This window comes from Dromiciops gliroides, chromosome 6 (assembly GCF_019393635.1).
Source record: "Dromiciops gliroides isolate mDroGli1 chromosome 6, mDroGli1.pri, whole genome shotgun sequence".
Lineage (NCBI taxonomy): Eukaryota > Metazoa > Chordata > Mammalia > Microbiotheria > Microbiotheriidae > Dromiciops > Dromiciops gliroides.
Window position 1 is genome coordinate 218,939,140 of NC_057866.1, and position 11,193 is coordinate 218,950,332.

The 11,193-nt window shown below is 34.5% G+C and overlaps 1 pseudogene; it reads right to left on the minus strand.

The window, feature by feature from the left end:
• Positions 1 to 1,870: 1,870 nt before the first annotated feature.
• Positions 1,871 to 2,999, minus strand: LOC122732873 (annotated as a pseudogene).
• Positions 3,000 to 11,193: the final 8,194 nt, after the last annotated feature.

Sequence of the window (11,193 nt, forward strand, 5' to 3'; positions counted from 1 at the left end):
GGCTAAGAATAGGAAATCAAAGAAATGTCCAACAATGGGAGAATGGCTAAATAAGCTGTGGCACATGATTGTGATAGAATATTATTGTGCTATACAAAATGAGAAGCAATACAATTTCAGAAAGGCCTGGGAAGATTTCTATGAACTGATGTATATTGAAGGGAGCAGAACCGATAGAACATTGTATATAGTGACAGCAATATTGTATGATGAAGAACTGAATGACTTAACTGTTCTCAGCTATACAAAGATCCAAGAAAATCCCAAAGGAATAATGATGAAACAAACTATTCACCTCCAAATAAAGAACTGATATTGATGGAACACAGACTGAAGCATGCTATTTTTCACTTTTTTGTTTAATTTTTAAAAGTTATTTAAAATTTCCTATACAAAATGACTAATATGGTAATATTTTACATAATTACACAAGTATAACCTATATATAATTTCTAACTGCCTCAGGGTGAGGGAGGGGATGATGAGGGAAAGAGAGATAGATTTTGTAATTCAAATAAAAATGTTTATTATAAAAATAAATCAATGAGTTAAAAAAAAGAAACTAGAACCCAGTTTTCAGGACCCAACTTCAGGTACTTTCCTGTACATCACTGTTTGCATTTTATACATAAACTAGCACAGTTTATGTTAAAGAAACCTTAAAGATTCTCTTGTCAAATCCCCCATTTTAAAGATTTTCAACTGTGCTTTAAAAAGATTAAAGGACTTGACAAAGCTCACACAAGCTGTAAGTGGATTTGAATCTGCCATAATCTTCACATTTTTAATTCTTCTTGTCAAGTTCTACTACATACTCCCAAGTTTATAAGGTTAATAATAATAGCTAACATTTATATAGTACTTAGTTTTCCCAGACACTGTGATACTGTATTAAGCACATTCCAAATATTATGTCATTTGATCCTCACAATAAACTTGGGAGTTACCACCATTTTACAGATAAGGAAACTCAGGTAAACAAACAGATGTTAATTGGCCTGCTGAGGATCACATAGATAGTGTTTGACATCAAATTTGACCTAGCCCTTCCTGATTTAATGCCCTATGTTCTAACTACCCTCTATTTGCCTCTAGCTTATCAATGACTATCCTTTCTAATTTTGAAAGAAAAAATTATTTATGAGAGAAACTTGGTGCATTTTTGCCCAGTTTTCCTTCTTCCTTCTAATTTTGGCTGCATTTGCTTTGTTTGGGCAAAAGCCTTTTAATATAATGTAATAAAAATCATCTATTTTACTTCCCATAATCTCCTCTCTCTCTCTCTTTTTTTTTAATCATAAGTTCTTCCTTTAACCATAGATCTGACATGGACATTTTCTTTCTTTTTTTTTTTTATAGAAGTTTTAGTAAAAATTCTTTTTATTGTTGAAAAAATTCTTGGCAATTATAATGTTTTCTTCCAAATTTATGAAATCATGCTGTAAAAGTAACCCTTACATGAGAAAAGACTCCTAACACAGTCACTGCCTTTGAATATACTTGGTAAAAATCCTATTTAAATTTCTGTATCTTAAAGAACAATGAAATCAGACAAAAAGTACCTAAAGCTACTTTAATTTAATAAAAGTATCTTTTTTACATGTTAATAGTGAAGTTATATTATAAGTATAACCAAGTCTAAAATAGGAATTGAAAACGATATCTTACTATTATTATTTTTATAGCCTTAAAGAGGGAAATGCTTCGTGGAAAGATTGCTTTACAATTTAGTTATTAACAACAAAATTAACTTAATTAATCATTAAAGCAAGAAAACAACTGGAACACAACTCAGTATGGAAAAATAAGGGGGAAAAAGTATTAAATATACATACTCCCTTTGGAAAACCATTCACATGGGAGAAGTGCATCAAAAGACAAGACCTATTTGGGCATCTGGGCTGTAGCCATTTTTAAGTAACATTCTAGGCAATCTTCATGACCTTCAAACACTGCTGAGTAAACAGGACTCACTTTGGACCACTGTCACAAATTATTATCAGTAATTGTTATTAGTAAGTGGAAGATTCTTATATGACCCATTTGAGTGGCTGCATGAATAGGTAACTGCCCTTTGTCCTCTTTACAATAAAAATTCAGATCTTCCCCTTTATAAAATGAAAGCTTGACAAAGTTTGTATGGCCCTGCTGTGCAGCAATGAATAATGGGGTAGCTTTGGTCATGGTTTGACCAGATGAAATAAGTACGTTCTAACTTTTCAGCTTTCCATATTGGTCTGAAACAAATAAAGATGTAATCCCAAAGTCATCCTGACATTCTTTGTTTGTTTTTTTTTTTTTTAAGAAATAATTTGATTAACTCAGTATATTCCTGAAAAGCTGCCTGGTGTAGGGCATGGGATCCATTAACATCTACTCCATGCAGAAGCAACAGCTTTACCACATCTACATGTTCATTTTCAATAGCTAAAAATAGAGTAGTTTCTTCTAAATTAGTTTCATTAGCATCTGCCCCAGCTTGTAAAAGGATTTTTGTTACCATCAAGAATCCTCTGCTTGCTGAAGCCCTCAAAGTCTTCATTTTAATGTATCTTTCAGATGGATTGAATAAATTAATATCTGTTAATTCTACAATTATCTACAATTGCAAATATGTACAATTCTACAGAATTGTGATAAGCTGCTTCATGGATTGGCATCTATCCTCTGTTGTCAGCAACTTCAACACTACATCCTCTCTTTTTTTTTCCTTTTTTTTCTTTCTTTCTTTCTTTCTTTCTTTCTTTTTTTTTTTTTTGTGAGGCAATTGGGGTTAAGTGTCTTGCCCAGGGTCATACAGCTAGTAAGTGTTAAGTGTCTGAGGCCAGATTTGAGCTCAGGTCCTCCTGAATCCAGGGCTGGGCTCTATCCATTGCACCACCTAGATGCCCCACACTACATCCTTTCTTGAGCAATTTCCTTAGAGTTTTTACATTTTCTTCCCTAGCAGCAGGGCCAATAGCAGAACATGTATCTGATTAAGCACGTACAAAGTCCATTCCTTCGGACTGATCTGCTGTGAATATGAATGTGTGACCATTATGTGGCCTCCTCAATTCTGACATGGACATTTCCTCATTTTGATCTTATCTAGGTATTTATTGACATGTTTGTCCATGGCTAGTTTCTGACAAACTACTTTTCAAATTTACCAGAATTTTTTGCCAGATAGTTAGATCTTAGCACAAAAGCTTGGGTCTTTCTGTTTATCAAACATGATATTACTAAGGTCATTTGCAATTGTGTATTGTGTACCTAATCTGTTTTGGTGCTCCCCCACTCTATTTCTTAGTAGCACATTATTTTGAAAATTAGCATTTTTTGATATAGTTTAAAATCTGATACTGCTAGCTCACCTTCCTTCATATATTTTTCCATTGATTCTACTGACATTCTTGACCACTTGTTCTTCTAAATGACACATGTTATTATTTTAATAGTTATATAAAATGGTATGGCAGTGAATAAGTAAATTCACTTAACTAGAATTTTAATTTTTATTATATTGACTTGGTTTACTCATTATCAATTTTTTCTGTCATTTAGATCTATGTTTGTATGTAAGGAGTTTTACAATTGTATTCATATATTTCCTGTGTTTTTCTTGGCAGTATTTTGTATTGCCTACAGTGATTTTAAATGGGATTTCTCTTTATATCTCTAGTGGACATTGTTGGTAATATAAATAAATGCTAATGATTTATGTAGCTTTCTTTTTTATCCTAGAAAACTGATGAATTTTTTTCAACCTTTTTTTAAATGATTATTCTCTAGGGTTCTCTTAATATAACATCATATCTTCACACACACGCAAATGTTTGCTTTTAGTTTTAGATTAATACTACATATCATTTTAGGAAAGGCACCATTTATTCCTATATTTTAATTCCTATTTTTTAATAGGAATGGGTTTGTTATTTTGTCAAAACCATTGTTTCCTGCATCTATTGATATAATCATGTTTTTTGTTATTGATTTGGTCAATTATGCTGATAGCTTTTCTAATGTTGAGAAAGCTTTGCATTCCCTGGATGAATTCCTGATTATAGTGTGATCTTTGTGACATATTGCTGTAATCCCCATCCTACTATTTTAAATATTGGCATTACTATTAATTAAAGAAATTGGTCTACAGATTAATTTCCCTGTTTTTGTTCACTCTGGTTTAAGTATCAAAACAATATTTCTGTCATAAAGATAATTGGTAGTATTCTCTTTTTGCCTGTTTTGGTGGAATTCACTTTTAAATCCATTTGGTATATCAGATTTTTTTTCCTTAGGAGACAAATGTGTCTTTTGTGGTATTTCTCTTTGTAAGATAGAGTTATTCAAGTATTCTATTTCTTCCTCTCTTAATCTTCATTGTTGTTGTATTCACCATTTTCATTTTTTATAGTGGCAATTTGTTTTTTAAATTAAAATAATAAGTGGTTTATCTACTTTATAAATTTTTTCATAAACCTATCTCCCAGTTTTATTTATTAGTTCAATTATATTTTCTTTTACTTTCAATTGGATTCTCTCTTTTAACTTCAAGAATTGTCATTTTGATGTTAGATTGAGGATTTTAATTTGCTCTTTTTTTTTACTTTTGTTACATTCCCAAATCATTGATCTGATATTTTTCATTTTTATTCATGTAAACATGTAAAGATGCATTTTATTCCTAATGCTATTTTTTCTGCATCCCATGGTTGTCAGACACACCATGTTTCCCTTTATTGAAAAAGCCCCTAATATTCCTCCTTTTTCTGAAATATTTTTACCCCTTCTTTCTCTTCTTTTTACCTTCTCCAAGGACATTCCTGTTTCTCACCTATCCGTTTTTTAAACATTATTCCAACATATCTAATTCACTCTAATGCTTTCTGTCAAAGGAGAGTCCTTTTAACTGACCTGATAAAGATTAAGAACTTAGAAGTTGCATGTATTATATTTTCCATATAGAAAAGTCAAGTTTCACCTTATCAAGTCCCTTATGATTTTTATTTCATGTTTAGCTTTTTATGCTTATCTTGAAAATAAAATTTTAGGTAAATCTGTTTTTTTAATCAAGGATGCTTGAAAATCTTCCATTTCTTTAAATGTTCATTTTTTTTTCCTTGAAGGATTATAATCAGTTTTGCTAGATAGGTTATTTATATTTGGAATCCTATCTCCTTTGCCTTCCAGAATATTATCTTCCAAGCCCTCTTTTTTTTAAACATGATAACTACTAAATTTGGTATGATCTTTATTGAGGCTCTATTGAAAATAAATGGCTTCTTTCTGGGTGTTTGAAATATTTTCTCTTTGATATGGGAGCTCTGTAATTTGCCTATAATATTCCTGAAGTTTTAATTTTGGGATCTCTTTCATGAAGTGATTGTTGGATTTTTTTTTCAATTTCTAGTTTACTCTTTAATTCTAGAATATCAGGACACTATTTCATGATAATTTCTGAAAGGATGATATCTAGGCTATTATTTTTAAATGATGTCTTTCAGGTAGTCCTATGATTCTTCAATCATTTCTGGAATACGTTTTCCAGGACAGGTTGTTTTTCCAATGAGATATTTAGTATTTTCTGATTTTTTCCATTCTTTTTTTTTGTTTTATTGTTTCTTGACATTTCATGATGTTATTAGCTTCTACTTTCCCAATGCTTATTTTAAAGGAATTGTTTTCAACAGTTAGCTTCTGTATTTTTTCCCCCAATTATCCAATTCTGCTTTTTAAGGAGTTGTTTTCACCAGTGAATTTTTCCAGTTGGCCAACTATGTTTTTTAAAGTATTTATTTTCTTCAGTATGTTTATGCCTCTTTTACCAAGCTGTTAATTGTCTCTTCATAATATTCTTCCTTCCCTCTCATTTACTTACCTATTTTTCTTCTATCACAGTTAGTTAATTTTGAGAATCATTTTTAACTCTCCCTTTTACATCAGAATGCTTTATTGGCTTGTGTCCAATTAATTCCCCTCCCCCCAAAGGCTTTGTTTGTAGCTGATTTGACTTCATGGTTATTGTTAGAATCTTTTTTCTTGATTTTCTCTGACAACAAGCTAGGTTTTTTGGGTGGAATTTTGTTGTCTGCTCATTTCTCTACCTTATTTCTTGATTTTGAAAATTTTATTAATGTAGAACTCTGTTCCTAGTGTGGGGTCAAAAAGGGGAACTGTCTCAAGATTCATAACTTATTTTATTGCTGTTTTCAGAGCTAGTTCTCTGGGTTTGGAATTTTTTGGTGCTTCCAAAGTAGTGTGATCTGGATAGAATTTTGTTCACTACTCTACTGGTCTTCATTCGTATCTTTATCCAGAAAGGGGCCCTGGTTCATTGGAAGTGAAAGTAATACTGTTCCCTAGGATCCCTGTTCCATTGGAACTGTAAGTGATGTTGTTCTTCAAGTTACTTGATGCTAGTAACAAAATTGATACTTCCCTTTAGGTCTTCTACTCCCTCTTGACAGAAAGTGTTCTCTGCCTTTGAACTATGACCTAGAAGTGGGTATAGGCAATGGAGCTGCTAAACAACATCTGTTCCTGCATCTATTGTTTCACTTGAGTCCCCTAAAATCACTTTGTGACCAATTGTCAGGTCCTCTTACCATCTCTGTTATGAGAACTCTGATCTATCACCACCACCATCTATTCCCACCATTAGTATTTCATCCATATGAGCTTCTTTTTAGCCCCTAACCCCTTGTCCCAGATCTCACTTCCCATCCTGCTATGTTGTCTTAGGTTAGAATAAGGTCTCATTTTGACATAGTTTTTCTTTGTTACTCTAGAATTTGACCTGATACATAGTTATAAATTGTTTGCATCAGGTACTTGTCACAGTGGATAGAGTGCTGGGCCTAGAGTTAGGAAGACCTGTTTTTTAAACTGATCTCAGACACTTATTAGTTGTATGACAAAGTTATATGGATTAAAATGTTCAGAGAGATCAGCTAAGTGCTTTTTTCTCCTCTGCCATATTGGGTCTTCAACCCAATTTGCTTTAAAACACTTTTAATTCTACAAAATCACATTAACTTTATTCTTCTTTACCGTTGCATGATTAAATTCATAGCTCTTATGCTAGTAAGGGCTTGTTTGTTTGTTTCATATATTCATTTATTCATTAATTCATATAAACCATGTAATATGGGAGGTAGCTAGGTGACATGGTGGATAAAGCACTGTCCCTGGATTCCGGAGGATTCAAATCCAGATTCAGACACTTGACACTTATTAGCTATCTGACTCTGGGCAAGTCACTTTACTCTCATTACCCCATCCCCCCCCCAAAAAAATAAAAAGAACTACATAATATGTATGGCTGTAGCAAAACATTACCTTATTATATTATTATAGAAAATTTCTGGAAAAGTAAGAAATATCTATTCAGAGGGTTCACTAAAATGTTTATAATGACTGTAATATCAAGGTTTACCATGACACATTCAGATTCACTTTGACAGTAATATCCAGAAAAAGTACCAGCAAGCAAATACTCATTGAGTCCTACAGTAGTCACACCAACACTCTTGGCAAAGGTGTCAAACATATGGCTCACAGGTCCCTTTTGTCTAACAACATTCATGTTTACTATCTGGAACAGGTTAAAATATAATTTTGAAATATTTAATGTAATTAACTAAAAAAAATAAGATATAGATGATACTACAGTTTAAAACTATATTAATAGAGAGCACACAGAAGTCCTTATATACATATTACTGACCTCGATTTCTATATGAATTTCATATCGCTGCGTGTATAGTCCAGAGCTTTCAGTACCTTTTAGATAGTCAGTCTATCTCTATCTACCCTGACTGTACTTCTAATGGAAAGTTGAAGGAAGCCTTAAAGGTTTCATACATGGGATACCTATGTTGTCCTGCAACTTATTCTAGAAAAGCTCTTCCTTATTTCAAGTCTTTGATTTTTCCTTGATATTTGTCTAAGTGAGTCACCTCATCCCAATTGTGTATTTTTTTTCATAAAAGAATTTTATTCTTTTCCAGTGACATGTAGAAATTGTTTTCAACATTTGTTTTTATAAGATTTCTAGTTTCACATTTTGCTCCCTCCCTCCATTCTACTTAAGACAGTAAGCAATCTGATATATATATATATATATATATATATATATATATATATATATATATATACAATCACATTCATCATGTTTCTGCATTAGTCATGCCATGAAAGAAGAATCAGAGCAAAAAGGAAAAACCCCCCAAAAGAAAAAAAATAGAAATAGCTTGGTTCAATCTGCATCTAGATTCCGTGGAGAGCATTTTCCATCAGGAGTCCTTTGGCCTTATCTTGAACCATTGTCAAGTGTATTATGGTTGATCAACACACAATGTTGTTGATACTGTGTACAATATTCTCCTGGTTCTGGTCATCTCACTCAGCATCAGTTCATGTAAGTCCATCCAGCTTTCTCTGAAATCCTCCTGCTCATCATTTCTTAAAGCACAATAGAATTCCATTATACCCATATACCAGAACTTGTTCAGCCATCCCCCAATTGTTGGGCATCTCCTCAATTACCAAATCCTTGCCACCACAAAAATAGCAACTATATTTTTGTACATGTTAGTCCTTTTCCCTTTCTTATGATCTCTTTGGGGAAAAGACATAATAGTGGTATTGCTGGGTCAAAGGGTAGCCTTTTGGGCATAGTACCAAATTCCTCTCAAGAATGGTTGGATCAGTTCAATTGTGTAAATATCAAATGGGATCCTGTAATAATGGAAGAAGCATTGGTTACCTATACTGTAGAAATAGATTATTGGATTGGAGGGAAGGAAGTGAGCTCTGGAACTCACAGCACAATCCCTCCAAAAGTCATCCAAGTAATGCCATAGGACAATTCCTAGAGCAGCAAAATCCACAGAAGAATGTACTAAGATCATTTTCCAACCAAGGATGGCTTGGAAGGTCTGAAGCAGGGAGCTGCTGTGCTAAGACAGGAGTAGAGCCCAACCCTACAGTCACACTGACACAGCTCCAGTCCCAGGAAGGCCACACCAGAGAAAGAGACCCCCAGAGCCTCTGAATCAGCTGCAGCATCAGTGTTGTCTGCAGCTAAGCTCCCACTTTGGTTAGAGGGCTGAGTCCTTGTCAGGGGGGCAGATTACAGGGGTCTCTGCTATTGCTAAGGTGGAATTTATGTTTTTCACCCCTGCTTGGAGACAGGAGGTAGGCTCGAATAGCAGTGGCCAAGGATGGGGAGGGGGACAGGCTCGACAGAGCTGACAACCACAGCACACAAAGCTAGTTGATTAGCAAGTTGGTCTGGGGTCATGTACAGTCTAGGGAACAGGCCAGGTGAGTGAAGAACCTGATCCTCCTTAAATCATACCACCTGGGCCTTCCTGAAGCTTGGGATAGTGTAGCTTGGAAACTAAGGAGCTAAAAGTTAAGTAAAAGAAAGTCAAGATGAGCAGACATAGAAAGGTGAGGACCATAGAAAGATTGAGGTCCACCCTCAGAGGAAGTTGCCAACATCAGGGTCCCTATATCTAAAACTTCCAAGAAAAATATGAATTGGTCTTAGGCCATAGAGGCATTCACAAAGGACTCTGATGATAAAGTTAGAGATGTAGAGGGAAAAATGGAAAGAAAAATAAGGGTGATGCAGGAATTACATGAGAAAAAAAGTCAACAGCTTGAAAAACCAAATGGAAAAAAAGCTCTCTGACAAAAATAATTGCCTAAGATTTAGGATTGAACAAATGGAAGCTAGTGACTTTATGAGAAATCAAGACATAATAAAGCAAATCCAAGTGGATAATAAAAAAAGAAGGCAATATGAAATTTCTTCTTTGAAAGACTGCTCACCTTAAAAATAGGCCCAGGAGAGGTAATTTGAAAATTATTGGTCTCCTTGAAAACCATGATCAAGGAAAGAGCCTAGACATCATCTTCCAAAAAATTGTCAAGGAAAACTTCCCTGATATTCTAGAAGAAGTAGGTAAAATAGAAATTGAAAGAATCCACTGATCACCTCCTGAAAGAGATCCCAAAAGGAAAACTCCCAGGAATATTATAGCCAAATTCCAGAGCTCTCAGGTCAAGGAGAAAATATTGCAAGCTGACAAAAAGAAAAAGAAAATAAAGTACTGTGCAGCCACAGTCAGGATAGCACAAAATCTAGTAGCTTCTACATTAAAGGACTGGAGGGCATGGGATATGATATTTCAGAGGGCAAAGTAATTGTGATTACAACCAAAAATCACATATCCAGCAAAACTGTGTATAATCTTTCATAGGAAAAACTGGAAGTTCAGTGAAAAAGCAGACTTTCATGTATTAGTGATGAAAAGACCTGAACTGAATGGAAAATTTGACTTTCAAATACAAGACCCTAGAGAAGCATAAAAAATTGGAGTTGGAAGACATACCTGGGGGCATGCAGTGGATGATTGTCTTGTGTCTGAGGCTTGATTTTGGCTGAGGTCCCCCTGGGTCCAGGGTGGATGTCCACTGTCACCTAGCTGCCTCATGATGACATCTTTAGGGTAAAATTGAGGGCTGAGAGGAATGCACTGGGGGAGGGGGAGGGGGAGAGGTAGCATGGGGTGAAATCCCACATGAAAGAAACAGAAAAGAGTTTATGGAGTTGGGAAAAAGATGGGGGAGGAGCAGGGCAGTAAATGAACTTTACACTCATCAGAAAAGGCTCAAAGACCTTAAACTCATCAGAATTGGCTCAAAGACCTTAAACTCATCAGAATTGGCTCAAGGAGGGAATAACATACACACTCAATTGGGTGGAGTCATCTCTCTAACCCTGCAGGAAAATATGAGGGGAAGGGGATAAAGAGAGAGGGGCAAAAGAAGGGAAGGCAGATTGAGGAAGAGGACAGACAGAAGCAAATCCCTTTTGAAGAGCGATAGGGTTAAAGAACATAGTTAATAGTGTAAATATCATGGGGAAGGAAATAGGATGGAGGGAAACAGTGAACAATAGTAATCGTGAAAAAGAGAAAAGGGGGAAAATTGTACAAAATATATTTATAGCAATTCTTTGTGGTGGCTAAGAATTGGGAATCAATGGAATGTCCATCAGTTGAGGAATGACTGAAGAAGCTGTGGTATATGATTGTAGTGGAATGGTTTTGTGCTATAGGAAATGACAAACAGGATGATCCCAGAAAAACCTGGAAAGACTCATGTGACATGATGTATAGTGAAGTGAGCAGAAATGAG